Source organism: Anser brachyrhynchus (genome assembly GCF_964034855.1).
Source record: "Anser brachyrhynchus genome assembly, chromosome: 3".
In the NCBI taxonomy this organism is placed as follows: domain Eukaryota; kingdom Metazoa; phylum Chordata; class Aves; order Anseriformes; family Anatidae; genus Anser; species Anser brachyrhynchus.
The window spans coordinates 77,248,756-77,264,473 of NC_137696.1; the positions used below are offsets into that span (position 1 = coordinate 77,248,756).

General features: G+C 39.5%; 1 protein-coding gene across 2 annotated transcripts in view; it reads left to right on the plus strand.

Moving 5' to 3' along the window:
* SESN1 (sestrin 1) overlaps positions 1-15,718 on the plus strand; it is a 75,386-nt gene that overhangs the window by 557 nt on the left and 59,111 nt on the right. Inside the window, exon 2 of one of the 2 annotated variants that reach the window (XM_080586912.1) lies at positions 322-415. The exons of the other annotated variant lie outside the window; for it this stretch is intronic. The gene's annotated coding sequence lies outside the window, so the exon portion shown is untranslated. The remainder of the gene's footprint in view (positions 1-321; positions 416-15,718) is intronic. 2 annotated transcript variants of the gene reach the window in all.

Genomic DNA, 15,718 nt, shown 5'->3' on the forward strand with positions numbered 1-15,718 from the left:
GACTCGATGGTCCTTAGGGGTCCCTTCCAGCTCGGGATACTCCGTGGTTCTGTGACAGCTCGGGCGCCTTTCGGTGCTGACCGGGCTGGGGTACCCCCAGAGCGCCTTGTGCAAAAACAGGAAAGATTTGGGTCTAAACATCCGTTGGTATATACCTTCTCCAAACTTTTCTTTCTTTCCCAACCCATAAGCAGTCCAGCCAGCACAGGATTAACTTTACTGACCTGCTGTGCTAACAAAAATAAATGTTACTTTGTACTCTTCCACTGTTAACAGTCTAATTATAGTCGCTGGCGTCGCAATTTGCTTGCTCACCTACAGCTTTTGCAAAGGTCCTGAAATGCTGCGTGCATCAAAGGGTATGGCGGCTCTGCTAAAAATACTGCTTTCTGCGGGGTAGGAAAAGGAAATTAAGGTATGTCTTTTACTCGCAAGCACATACATAGAGCTGTACTCAGCACTAGCTCCCTGATTCCCGCTATTGTGCTTTCTCCCCTTGAACATTAACAGTCTTCATATGGGGGAAGCAAAGGAAGAAAAATGTCCCTGTGCCTATATATATATATAGGTTTTGAAGGAACTTGTAGCTAGTTCCATTTTTTGGCTCTGTTCTACTTTGAACTGATTCAAAGAAATTCTTGGTTTGGATTATTGAAGCTGGCAGAGACTTATTTTGTAGAACTTCTCGATAGTGTGCAATGTGATAAATACAGTATAATTGAAATTATACAGTGTGAACTGTATGGGGCATTTTTCTTGAGGCAGATTTTACCAGTAAAAGCTGTAAGTATATGTATGTTGTATATATGAGAAAGGTTCGAGGATCATACTGTTTCTCTTAAACAAACAACAACAAAACCAATAAAACCTGAAAACTTAATCTGGCACCTTTGCCTCAGTATCTCGCCTGTTAAAAGATTCAGATGAGAAGTAAGGTGGCCTGTTTCGGTAAGAGTGATGAGTTGCTGGAACATACTGCTAAGGGAAGACATGTTTTTACCAGGCACCACTTGTCAGAGCCCATTCAAAGGCCAAATGTGTGGTGATCTCTGACCTGAATTTTGGAGGGGGTCAGGCACCTGATCTCCTGACTCTTTTAGTTTTACATATATGAAGTTACTGGAATGTTAAACTATTAGTCTTGTTTAGGGACTTTTTTACTAGCTTTTCTGGTAGCTCAAATAGTTCCAACAGAAAACAGGCAACTGCTTTTCCACTCAGCAAGCCCAAGTTCAAAACCCATGGTTGTGAAAGAGGTACATGAATATGAAACCCATTGCATTTACACAAGCTGCAGCAAAGGGTTTACAACAAGTTAAGGAAATAAAATCAAATCCAACGTGACTTGAAAAAAATCTTTGAAAGCTGCTGTTGTAACTTTTCTTCTTAAGTTTCTTTTCTTCTTAGGAATAGATCTAAGAGAGAAATATTTTGTGATTATAGAGTGGCAAGTCTTGGCTCTCGTACTCGGAAATAAAAGTGTTCGTTGTAATCTTTGGATAAGCATTTGTGGAAGAAATAATCCCATCCAAGTATTCCAGTTTGGATGCTGCAGACTATTGTCAGGCATGAAATGGTTTTTGGTTGATGGCCAAGAGGAATCTTATTCAAATCTCTGCAGTGAAGATGGCAGATAAAGCAAACTATTAAATGTAGTTATCCCACGTAACTTTTAGCAGTGTTTCTAAAGGTAAATAGCTTAGTACCATTATAAATGCAAAATCCTGTTCAGGATAGTATCCTTGCTAAAGGATTCACTTGTATAATGTTATCTCCCTGTGCTGGGATAAGGCTTTAAGCCCACAGTGATACATTTCATTATGCTGTCTAAAACTTATTCCCTACCAAGTTGAGGGCACAGAGCCCAGGGCTGGGAGAGGCAGCTCTGAACCCAAAGGTTTTTCTTCTGGTAAAGGGTAGCGCTGCTGTCCTCCCTCGTGTAGGACGGTCAGTCTCAGGCTAGTAGTCAACATAGGCTGAATTTTTTGCATGAAATGTGGGTTTGGAAAATGTGCTTTCTTAATCTTTCTGCCCTGCATTCAGGATAGGTCAGTGAGAAAACCAAAGACCTGGATTTTCCATGTGACCTAGTAGCTATTTCTTTCAGGAGCTGGTGTCTTCTTGCCTGGTGGGGTAACCAACACATATATAGGTGCAAGCAGCTATGCTGCTAGTGTTTTTGTGGATTTCTGTCTGGAGCAGGCTGGTAGAATATATTATATGGCTAGTGTAAGCTGCAGGCTTGGCAGCAGCCTATTTCAGCATGGCTCCTTTATAGGATCCTAGTTTGGCATCCTCAGAGTCTGCCTTTGTTATGGTCTTTTATTTTTTCCTGGAGAAAAATCGCTCTGAAATATAGTGGAATCCTAATTGTGTGACTTTATTCTTTGTTTCTGATTAATAAATAGTATTGTCTGTATCAAAGTGTGTAAAAAATTATTGCTTAAAATTAATTCCTGTTTCTCTGACTTGTATGCAGGACCATGAGTTTTTTAGTGTAGGTGCTACCTATCTACATATATATATATAAAATAATGGGTTTTTAGCCTATGAGAATATTTTTAATTTCTTATTCTGATTAGACAAGTTATTTTTGCAAGAATTATTATGAAGAAAATATCAGCACACTGGCCCCTTTTTTTCTCATTTAGGCTTCCTTGCTTTTGTTAATGATATCAAACTGATAAAGTCACTTTATCACCAGATTTATCACCAAACTTTAAATATTTTAAGGCCATTTCATTTGCAGTGTTTTAACAAAGTGAGATCGACTTTGTGTGTTTTTACATTTGAAAATATCTCAAAAAATCAGTTGTCAGATAAAACCCCAAATATATCAGAGCTTTTTGATGCCTTCCTGCAAGTACAGTATTGTGCACGTATTTATGTCATAATGCTCATGACCTTGCAGAACAGTGGGTCCTTCCACCTGGTATCCTAGGTGTCTGCGTGCCAACACAAATAGATGGGGACTGGCCAGCAGTGGAAGGTCTTAATGTGTGATTGTTAAAACTTTTCTGTTCAGCCTCTGTCAGATTAATTAGATGTATGTACCTGGAAGGTACATAAGGTGTACGTCAGGATCTGGAGAAAAATCATCCAATGTATGAGTTTTGTTAGTTAAATTCTCTTATAACCATCCAGTGTCTTCTGGGAAGGACCGTGCAGAACATGCTACTCTGCTGAGGTATGTAAATTCATGAAAGTCGTTTTTTAGATTAACAAGGGAGTGGACTGTGAATTCGTAGGTGGAAATGAGGTTCTGCATGAATGACCACAAGGTATTAGCCTACAAAACATGGAAGATGACAAACAGCAGGATAAAACCCACAGATGTCAAAATACTCAGAATTTGGCATGTGAAGCTTGACTGGAGGTATATCTAAGGAAGAAAGAAACTGGTCTCAGAGTCTTTGAGAAGCAACTTCACGGTACTAAACACTTCTCTTGAAGGGGAAAATTAGTAATGAAAGATCTTTGCTCTCTGTTGACCTCTTCTTTGATGTGAAACTTGCAAAATGCAGAAAATGGGAAATGGAAGTTGCTGAAGATGCATGTGAAGTGCAGTAGGAAATGTTCGGTTGTCCCAGTTCTGCTTGTACGTAATAAGGTGCATATTGGAAGAAAGTAAGGAAGAAAAGATCCACAGATTAATGGACTAAGAAAGAGATGGTGCTAAGGTGATCGAAACCTTCTCTGAAATGGTTAATCCAGCAAGTGTAGTTAAGTCATGACAAAATGGTAAATAGTGCTTGGCCAGGATTAGGGGGAAAACCTGCAGATTACTTAGATAAGCAACAGATTTTTCTATCTGGTAGGGCATGATGAAATTCATTCCAAGGTGCTTAAAAAACCTAGTTGAAGTAATCTCAGACGTGCTAGTGGAGAGATGTAGTAGACTGAAAAACAATAATAGTGCGTACCTCTTCAGTATGACCTAAGTGGGGTGGGATGAAGAGTGAACTGGTGGGTTTTACTTCAGCTGAAGGAAAAAATAATGGAGAAGTGATAAAACATGTCTTCAGTGCCTAGAGAAAAGGTTGAGCAGCAGCTGAAACAGACTTACCCAGGGTAAATGATTTTAAGTCTAGCATTTCTTCCACTTCTGTGATGGAGTAACAGGTCTTACAGTGCAGAGGGACTGATAGATTGAAGTCATTGACATTCACACAGTATTCTCATTAACAAGCTAGGGAATTATGAGCCAGAAAGTACCACGCGGTGAGTAAAGCTAGCTGGAAAACTTGCGCCAGAAGGTGAGCAAGGTCTGGACAGCCAGCGCTTGGTGCGGGTTGTGCAGGTTCTGGCCAGCGCCACCTTGATTAATGATGATGTGCATGTGATGAACTGGAGAGTACAAGGTGGCAGGGAGGGTCAAAATACTGGAGAAGAACAACAGAATTTAAAATTACACTGATATTGGATGGGAACCTGCAACGTATCTTTGAGATCTGACTTATATTATTTATTTTTGTGAAGAAAGGTTGAAGAAGTTGGTGGTACGGTCAGCTAACAGGAAGGCTAACATAGTATGTTCCCAGATAAATGGGGGATGGAGGGGACAAAAAGACTACCGCAAAGAAGAAAACATGAGCTGGAATGAATGGCCGGTTGATCTGAAGTTCAGTGAAACCTGAGTTAGACATTTGTAGGAAAAAATCAAGGATTAGGGAAGTAAAGCAATGGCATAGGCTGTTGAGGAAGAATGAGTCACGTTCATCACTAGAACTCTTTGTCTAAAATGCTCTGAAGCATCAGTCAGGAGTGATAGGTTTGTTATCTCCCTGGGAAAGGGCGAGCATTGCCAACTGGCTGCCTTTTACTTCCAGCCTCTGTGTTTTGTGATTGTGAGTGCTGGGGGGGTCTCTCAGCGCTTTCCCTTTGATCTCCACGACCAAACTTAACAGATGGGTGGCACCAGAACATGAGGAGACTCTGCCTCTCGCTGAAAAGCAACGGTGGCCTTGGGAGGACTGCAAGTACGTTGTCGGTGGTTTGGTTTTTGTTTTTAGGTCTGCTGCTCTAGGGAATGAACGTTCTTGGTTGATCTCTGTGGTGCTTAATTGTAGAGTAATGAGAGGGAAACTCAAATATGCTCCTTGTTCTCACATGGCTTATCCTGATGGCTCTCATATTAGGGTGCAATTCAGGAGACTTTGGTTAACTTCCCAGATCTTTCATCTGCTTTTGGTGTAGCCTTTGATAAATGACTTTAAAGCTTTCTCGTCAGTCTTTGCAGCCTTCCTGCAATAACTCCTTAGTCAACTTGAAAATCTGGAGCTGAAAAGTGCTAGGCAGATCTGCCAGGTGATGGGGTTTCTGTCTGAGCTATTTGACTGTGTCCAGCTGCACGATAGTGATGTTTCCCCGTGCTGCTTACTGTTGGTCAGTCACTGCAGAAAGGTACCTCACAGAAGATTTATGGTTTGTTCAAGCCCGTGAATTTAGTTTCCTCACTGGTGGTGGTGAATCTGCCCCATCTGGAAGCTGGCTCGTTTCCTTGCATAATGCAAATGCCCATATTGTTTTTTGTTTCCCGTAGTACTCTTATGTAAAGTAACTGAAAACATATCTTTTTTTTGTGTGTGAATTCACTTCAGTGTAAAAGTATGTTCTGTTTCTTCCAGCCATGAGGTGGAATGGGTTTAATTATCTATTGTAGGGTGCTCCCTTCAAAAGCCACATGTTACTCTGCCAGACTGCTAATTTAGAAAACATTTTGTCTGTTGGCTTTCTTTTTTTGTCATCCAGATACTCTTGCTCTTGCTGAAGTATTAATATATGATGCACTTAAATGATAAGTCTTATTTACAGCCTCTGCTAGCCTACCAAAAGAACAAACAGTATCTCTGCCGTATTTATTGTAAACATGCTCTGCTGCCGATGGGTCTGTATCACGTATGCCTAGTGAGGCTGTGTGGAGAAGTTAAGGGAGGAGACCTAATCTTGAAATGTCAGGGAATGTTCTGAGCTGGGGTGTGGATATACATAAATAGATTTATATTACATATTTATATTTAATCTTCAATTGTTAATAGTCCTTAGCTTGTCTTTTCTCATCCCTCCTTCCTTCAGCCTACTTGTCTGCTTTCTGAAGGCTTCAGTCTTTGCACTGAGTGAGCCTTAAGGAAATTTTCTCGTGTTGAGTTTGTCAACTGCAAAATTGCCTGACCCTGAGAAGGTCTTTGGCTGGAATAAAGAGTTGCTTGAAAAGAGTGGAGGTTCTCAAAGTGATGTGAAGTGAGGCATCTGGGTCACTTCGAATGCTGTTCCTGTGTTTGGAGCCTTTCCATCCTTTTCCATGCTAGCTGTATTCCATTCTTCTTGCGTGGTAATGTGCTTCGCTGACTCAGCTTTTTCTTATAATTGTTTGGGATAAGTTGATCTGCAGCCTTAAGGGTTTATGTGATTCTGGTTTTCAGGGCCTCGGAACTAGAGTTGTTTTGAAAAGGGGTGTGGAGTGAAGCAGGCGCTTGACACTGGCTCGGTGAATTTTTATTTTCTGACTGAATTGAAGTGCTTTAAACTAAAGAAATTAAACACAAACATTTCCTCATCTCTATTTACTGCTAAGGTAAGCAACTGTAGGGAGTACATTTGTTGCTTACGTAAAAAGGAAACAAAGTTTTGTTTCTTAATTTTATTTTTTTTTCATAAGAAGTAATATCTAGAGATCTGCAGAGCCAGAAATATTTGAGCTTGAATGCATTGTGTAAGTAAGAGCATCTGCTCTTCTGATCTAGCAGGTGGCATGCTAACTGTTTTAGACTTCTTTTTGCTTCTGCTTTTCTCACTAGAGACTATTGCAGAGGTTGGCTGTACCTTTAAACTCCTAACTGGAGATGATACTTTCCACACTCGTGTATTTGAATGTCAGTTTAGGCCTTTATCTTAAATTATTTTTCACACCCTGATGTAGTATGGGTAGCAGTGATCCTTCACCTCTCTGCACTGATTTTGCTAAAAGTTCTGCTCAGCTTTAAATTGCCAAAAAGCCAGCTTATTTCTACCCTCTCTTTAAAATACTTATAATCTAGTTTCCGTATTTAATATGTAAATAACTGTCTTCATTTTGAGACATTGGCTTGCATTTGGATGCTTCTTTACTCATATATGGAGAAATTTTAAACGTCTTCAAGATGTTCAATAAAAGTGAAAAGCACTAAGAATTGGGAAAGATTTAGAAGTTAACATACTATAGAAGCATTAAGCACAAAAAAAAAAGTATGGGCTCGTAGGTTATATAAAATAATACATTTTCATCAAGTTTTACCAAAATGGATTGTTTAAAAGAAAATTGTTGTCTTACTGTTACTACCACCAAGTGAGCATTGAAGACATTCTTGCTGCTTTGTCTTCTTACTCCTGACTTCTTCAGGTCCGTGTTTCTCCTTTTAAAATAAACGTGGAAAAGTACTGAATATACCATTGTGGGACAGAAAATAGTTCTGAAGGCTTGAGTATATTTTCCTGTGGATACTGAGTGTTGAAATTTCCAAAAATATGATTTGCTGTCACACGTATTCCAGTAAGTTGTTTACAGTTTAAGGATGAAAAAAAAAAAAGGAAAAGGCTCAGAGCTCTCTCCAGAAATCAAGTCAAACATGGAAATCTTCACTTGGACCTACATCCATGAATTAAATCCAAAATGTTAAGTGGTGGTTTTTCTGTTGTTTACCACTTTCTTGAAGTTTCCAACAACTTAGACTTTTTTTTTGTTTGCGTATTCTTCTGGAAAGCTTGAATTATATCATTGCCAGAAGTTGGCTTGGGAAGGTGAACTGGTTTACTTCTTTTTAAACCTAGTATGCAATTAACCATTTTCGTTATTCTAGCTTTGTGTAGAAACCAACCTTCTTCTTTCAAGTCACTTTGAGTCAAAAGTACCCAGCGTTGTGTACCAGTGCCTGCATATCACCCGAAAATGCATTGAGCTGGTATTATGTTAAAAATAGAGGCAGTGCTACAATGCATACTGCTAATTATGTCATGTAATCTGATATAAGTCTTCCTTCTGTGCATCTACAAGCACTTGCTTTCAATCCAGGCATTGTGCTAAAAGAACGCACAGTGCTTCTGAAAACGTGTTGGTTTTTAAATGAAAATAAATTAGAAGTTATAACTGTTTTTCTCACTTTTCTATTCTTTCTAAAGTCAGCAGTAAGATTTTCTCAGTTGCAGTTCTCTACTGCCAATTCTTTTCTCAACCTAAACATCCAGCTCTGCGAACCCAAGTTTTGAGACTCAAGACTTAACAACATCTTTGTTAAATTTTTTCCCCTAGGATATTCTTGCTTGGTGTTGAATTGTTTTTAAAGTTTTCCTTCTGAAATAAGTGTTTCAGTTGAGGACTTCTTATCTCCTAGGGAGTAAACATGAATAATATATTTGCTCAAAGGAGGAACAAACTTGAGAATGAGAACTTATTTAAAGCTCTAAAACCTTTCCTCTGTGCTTTTCTTTTCTTCTCTGTCTCTTTGAAGGAGAAAGGGAACCTCTTCTCTGAAAGGCGTTTCCATTGCAGCTTGTTGCTGAGCCTCCACTGGTTCTGGTGTTTTGGTGCAACAAAACTTCTAACTTTAAAATGAAGACAGTTTGCCAACAGTACATTCCACCCAGATTAAACTGTTTGTTTGGATTTTCTATTTATTTAAATTTTAGTTGTAATCTAGATTTGCATTGGTTTCCAAATAGGAGAAAGACTGAGGAGAGGAAAAAGCTTTTCTCAAGCTTCTTATTGTTCTGAATTTCCAATCAATACTGAGAGCAAACTTATGTCTAGGTCTGTTTGGCAGTACTAAATATTTGGCAGTTGCCATGATTTAACATTTTCTGGAGCTTATCATGTTATCGTTTGTCTAGATGTACACTTAAAAACTGCATGTTTAAAGATAATTTCAAGATGACATGTTTTGAGGTACTGTATCAGATATTTTGGAGGGGTTGCAGACCAGGTAGAGTTGTTTTGTGTCTTAAGAAATAGCTTGTGTATGAAGCAAGGCAGGAAGTCCTTCTTTCTGATTAGTATGTTCAGTCAAGAAGGAAAGATTCTTGGTTTTTAACTTTTAATTTCATATGACATGGAGGAAAAATTTGGACAGAATGGTCCTTCGAAGTGGCCAGATTAGTGTCTATGCCCCCGAAGTAATGCTTAGAACTTTTTCACATCTGTTCAGACAGCTCATCTCGGTCCAGTTTCATCAAAATTTTGAGGTAAATTGTTCTTACACAACCTGAGAAGATTTCTCTGAAGTAAATGGGCAAAATGTAGATATATCCCCATATCCTTGTAACATCTCATCTTGATTTGAGGATTAAATGGTGTGCTATCTGGGGGTTGTTTGGAATTCTTTTTATTCAGAGCTGGCTATGCTAGGTGCATCAGTACTTACCTTTTCTTGATAAACCAGCGTAATGCTGCAAGTCCACCAAAGCAGCATTGACAGATGACTTTTCAGTGCCAGCCCCATTTAACCCTAGCTTGTAATGGCCTGTTTCAGTTGGCAGTAGGAAGCTGCCTTTGCGCTCTGTCTGCCTTTATTCAGGCATGGGAGGATCAAAGCAAGTTGTTTCAGTGAAAGCCTACCACCTCGTGCTGAAGATATAGCTTTGTGGCAGACTTAATCCCAGGTCATTCTTTGCTATTATAACCCATTTGGCTCTGTCCTCTGTAATCAAGCCTGGTCTGCATGTGGAGATTTTGCAGTAATAATACTTTTCATCTCTTATTTCCTCTCTGCATGCAGAAGTTGGCAGCGAGATGCCTTGGACCAAGTGGGCCAGGTGCCACAGTGGTCGTCTGCTCGAGTGACCTTTGCTGTGTTCTTTTGCATGTCTCAGATCAGTGACCTCAGAGGGCAGTTGAATAGGTGGAGTGGATCTTCTCAAGCAGTAGGAGTTGCATGTTTTTCTCCCGAACAGTAAATATCTTTTTAGAGCATTTGCCTTGGATGAATGAGCATCCCATTCAAGCATGAGTAGCATCTGGACTGAACTGGAATTTAAAACCAGGTCTTCCTCATTTCAGACTCTGAACTCAGTTTGGAAGGTCTTGTTTGTTGACAGGATGTCAGATGGTGAAATAAGTATCCGAGGCCTTAAAACTTCCTTGGGTTAGAAGAGAATACCTGCTGTTCAACTGTTGCAAAATTAATTTCCCTCAGTGCAGAAGTGCTTTATATTAAAGCCTAAGTAGCAAAGAAGTTTCTAAGGCCTTCTGAAGTGGGATGCTGGATTTTGCTCAACCATGTAGTTGTAATACAGTTTTTAGATTAATGAGGTGAGCTGAACAATGATTTTAGTTAAGACTGACATGTGCTGAAATTCTTTTGTCAATCACAGTGTTCACTATGTAAATACTGTTTCTTTTCTAGAACACTTCTAAATATTTTAGCTTCAGAAAACCAGGATAAATTTATACAGCTTGTTTAAAGCTCAGCTACTGGGATCCTTTAAATATATATATATATATATATAATATGCATTTTTGTTGTGCTACAGCAGCAGGTCAGAATTTTCTTGTACCAAAAGGCAAAGCATTTTTCCTTTTTGATTCAGATGATGTTCCTTGTTACGATATTAAACAAACATATTCATTTAATTAGAGGACTGTTGTGCATGGCTCTTCATGTTTTTTGTTTTGTTTTCCTGAGGATTTTCATTTTGAGCTGGAGTGTTTGTTGTCGTAGCACTAGTACTTTGGCCACCTACTGTCACATTTGCAATGGGAACTGTTTGCTGAGGGTAGTTACATTATTACCATCTGATCAAAGAATTATGCATGGAAAATAAACCAGCAGGTACTTCATTAACAATGTTTTGTATAACAAATTTTTTTTGATATTAAGCAGTTGTGATTTTTTTTTTTCAGGATAATGTTATTGGGAGCAGCCCTGAGTTAACAAGACTGCCCATGTGTGGTAAAGTGAAGCGTACATGTGTTTACAGGATTAAGGCTGCGTGCTGGCAGGCTCGTCCAAAAGCATCTTGATACTCTGCTGCAGGACTCCATTTCAAAACACTGTTACTGCTTCCTTATATTATGAACGCTGGTGTGTTTCCTCTTACAGGTTTCAGGTTTCCTGGACCTTTTGTGACCACTAAGTTTGTGATCAGTATGCCAAGCCGGTTGGTCACAGTTGTCTCTTAATCCAAGATGTTGCACTGTGAGCAAAGAGACGTAGGAAGGAGTTTTTGGATGTGCTGTGTTGAGCCTGGAAGCACAGGATCTGTACTACCCTGGCATTGTAACTTCTAGCAGGGCCTAGGAGGTTAAATGTAATGTCATGTGAATGCAGCTGCAGTGTTTGCAGGACCAAATTGGCTTGCTGATTGTGAGCTCCCAGGTGTGCCAGTTACCATAGCAGTAAATAGATAAATCCATGCCAGTGCTTACATTTAAATTAGCTTAAGTAAACTCTTGTTGAATTGTGCGCTTCGCATCAGAATACCACACGGAAAGGGTTTTGTAGCAGCCTTGAGCTGACAGCCTGCTGCTGTTCAGCTCTGCCACGCTGTTTGGAGACAGCAGTAGCAGTTTCTTAGATTCCTATCTGTACTGGAACAAACCATTTGCTTTGGATGCTGTCCATATCTTTTTGTTTCTTACACAGGTTGTGTTTTAACTTGTAGGTGATCTACATGCGCTTGCTGCAGAAAGATGTAATGAATTTGAAGGAACACTTGGGGGAGACTTCATGTCTTTTGTTTTATTTTCAGTTTTTGATTTGTTTGAAATAGACTTCAATTCAGCGGTGTTATTATTCTAAAGTTCATGAAAAATGAAACTTCTGTTGTTAACTTATCTTCTTGTGCTATTTCTGGTTACAGAATAGTTTCTACTGAAAGCTTCTTGAGATGGGGCATTTGCTTTTCTATTTTTAGGTTTGGTTTTTCATTGGTGGTGATGATATCTTAATGCAAGTTTTCGTTACGAATGATGTAATTGTAGCTGACTTTATTTTCTACTTAGATATGAAAGCAATGATGAGTGACACCTTTGTGAGGAAAGAAAAGAGAATGCATGAAAAAGAAATGTGTGATAGTGGACGAAACGGATGGCTGTAGCACTTTATATCTTACAGTTATGAACACTCACCACTATATTTGTTGTATACCTATTTCTGTTTTAATTCCTGATTTTTCAGTATCTCGGTATTATAAGGAATTTATCTTCAACTGAAACTTTCCACATTTTATTTCCCTATGTTAATCAAGACTTTGCATCAATGTCTTAAAAAAAAAAAAAAGCCACGCACAGCAAGAACTTACCTCTTTTCAGCACAGGAGAAATGCTTTCCCCTATATTTAAAGTAAAGCAAAACAAAAATATCCCGCACGACCACTAAAAAAAAATAATCCTATCATTCCAGCTACAGTGATGTTTCAACAGTTGAAACAATTGGGATCAGAAAGCTGATCCATTCCTTTTTTGAAGGAAATCTGTCAATCTGTGATGGTGTGTTATGTTTCTGGATGCAGAATAGACTTTTCCTAATCTAATCAGAATATATTAGCAAAGGTAGTAGGAGAAACATTGGTATCAGTCTGTTTCCTTTTTTTCCTGAAGAGTCTAGCAAGAGAGTGAAATATATTTTTTTTGTGAATATCTAGACTCCTAACTTAAATTACGAGCCTAGCAATAAAAAAAATTAAATTAAGATAATGGCAGCTAACAAATTTTCTGATTCCCAAAACAGTAGAATCTAGTTTGGGGGAGGTGGGGCATACATTTAACCTTTTGTGGTCTTTTAGCTCATGTTAAATAAAACTGGTGAATGTGTTTAAGTTGTTATTAGAATAAAATTATTTGCTGAAGTATATTACCTGTGAAATGATAGGATGCCTGTTAGTGTTACTGTTTGCTATTCTACCTTTTTTTTCTATTACAAGCAGAGCAAAACTACTTCTTCATTGTCCGGGGTGAGTTTTGGAAAATTCTATTTAAATACTGTTAATCTTCCACTATTGTAAAGAAAAATAGTGGAAGAGAGGTTTTTGTTTTGTTTTGTTTTTTTGTCATTGGCAGTCTACGCTCACTAGAAAGAACTAGACTATTTGTGCCCTAAGTGCTCCATTACAAAGGTCTTGCTCAGATGTGCTCAAAGGGACCCTGCAGGGTGGAACTTTCTGGCTGCTACACTGCATTTTAGCTTCCCTCCTGCCAGGTGACATGATGGCAAGGACTTCTCCAGCTGAGGGGTGTTCTACATAGTTCAGTCTTGGCCAAGACCTAGCAGACCATGTGTCCCCAGGGTTTTACTACTGGCCTCTAATGCATCAGAATGTAGGTTACTTCTGGTTAAAGGAGGAGGAAAAAAAGTGTTGGAGCTTAGGTAGAAAACAAATACTTTTAAAATTGTTTCCACTTCTTTATTATATGTATGCAAGTGAAAAAGAAAGTTACATAGCTGTATCTTTGAGTTGTCATCTGCAATACCGTACTACTTCTTGCAGCTCTGGTGTTGGATTGCTTCCTGAAGATGACTTGAGCAGTAATTCAGACACTTGGTGTAGGTTTAGGTCATGATTGTGACAGAGCTTGCTCTTCAGTATTTTCATTGATTGCTTTGTCTCTGCTTTGTTTGCAATACCTACCTCACAATGACTGTGAAAGAGGTGAGGTTCTTCAACAGATTGTACTGTAGGAAGCATGACACTAATGGAATAGGTTTTCCTTACAACAGAAAGTAAAGTTAGAATCATCTGGGTAGGCTTATTTCTGATGCTAGGAGCTACCAGAGTGCTTTGTTTTTTCTAACTTGATGCTTTTATAAGTATGGTTTCTTCTGAAAAATGGAATGAGGTATCTTAAGATTTGTGGCACGTGTGATCAGCACCACGGGGATTCCTCTGTCCTGTATGATCACTATTCAACAAGGCAAAGGTCCTGATGTTTATTAAGTCCTTGTAAGACAATTCTGCAGACTATAGCTGGTTCTAGAAAGCTTGTGTTTATGCCTTAACTTGGCTCTTCAAAACTCAAGGTCCTTTTAACCCTGCAGGTGAAATCAGTGAGCTCTTAGGCAGCAGAACACAGATGTTCAGCTGTGCATGAAAGCGTTTCGGTTCTGGACGTGGGCGATGATTCCATGCCTATGCTCAGGCTCACTCTGCATCCACAGATAAAACCGTTTCCTCTGTCTCCTCTCGGCGCTCGGGGAACGCGGTGTTCTTGGAGCGTGTTTATTGAAGACCTATCAGATGGGCTTTGCACAAAACAAAACAGAGCTACCCCTCCTACTCCTGAGTAACAGCTTAGTGGTTAGAGCATGCCCAAAGAGCGAGGACTTCAGGTTCAGGACCTTTTCTGCCTGAGGTGATTCGCAGTCATGTCTCGTACATGCCTGGGCTCCCGAGGTGGGAGAATTGCACTAGCTTTTGCTCTCATTTCTGGGCCAGCGAGTGCCTTGAGGATTGCATGTGAAGCAGGACTAGGGCAGTAGGAAGTGCTGACAGCGTTGCCATCATTTAAGCAGCTCAACTTTTGTGTTTTAGGGAGGAGACGTTAAAATCGCTTTGGGCTTATTAATAACTTGAACTTGGCCTCTATCTTATTGAGGTGATCTAACCGCTGAGGTGAAAGAGCCAGTCTCTGGGCTTCAGGTTCTGGTCTTGAATAGGCGCAGGTGCCTTTTGGTGGTGGGCAGCAAGCCCTAGCGCACTGAGAGATGGGGCTGAAGATGCACTCCTGTCTTCAGGGCTTCCTGTTGGCTAATTTAGGTGGCTCCCAACTTGATCTGCAGGCTTTTGAGAATACTTGTCTAAGGTGCATTGCCCTCACAACACTTACATAAATATAATAAAATATTAGTTTTACATTCCTTGGTGATAGACTGAAGTCCTATGAGGTCCAGGCACTGAGAAAGTGTTGTTTAGAGTATCGTTGGACTTGTTTCTGCAGTGCAAAATTTGATCCTCTACTAAGATACTTCTTCTTTTAAATACTATTTAAAGGCTTCTATACCAGGTAACTACTTTTGTTGCATTCCTGTGGTGAGAACGAACATGAAACTTTCAGCCCACAAGCACTTGAAAAGGCAGTTGAAAATGGAGCTGTTTGTCATTTGTTTCTTGCACCTGTTTATAGTACGTAGTCTGTAATGAATAAGGGCAAAATCATATTTTTTTTTTTGGTACAAGGAAATGTGTTTTTCCATTAGTGAAGGTTCTTTTTAAAAGCCCAAGAGCTTTTCTCTTCCAAATATATGTCCATACTTCCACTTCACGTCCCCTCACACATGAGGGCACTGTAGGTTCAGTCTTTCTTTACACTTGAATGGCTCTGCAGGGTCTTTGTGGGCGTCTGAACCAGAACTGGGTGTCCCTTGCATCTTACATTTGGGAGTTTTCTCTTCTTATTTCTGGTTTTAGAGGAATACATTGTGATCTAGAAAGGAAAAGTACTTCAGAATTCCGGTGTTGTTTGTATATGACTTTGTTTTACAGTTTGGCACTTGCTCTTTGGTGGACTTTCAACTTGCTTTCAAAAGCCAGGTGCAGCAAGATGTAAATATGTAACCTGCACCAATGCAGCTGAGTGGCTGAAATAAAGTCACCGAACCGGCAGGACGGTGTGGAGGAAGAGCAGAACTGCATATACTCTACTGAGCTTAATACAGGGTGAAGTTTAAATTCTTCTTGAAGAGAAAAATGTAATCTTGTTGCTATTAACGTTTACCCGTGTCAAGCTTTTTTACTTGACTGTACTCTACAGGAA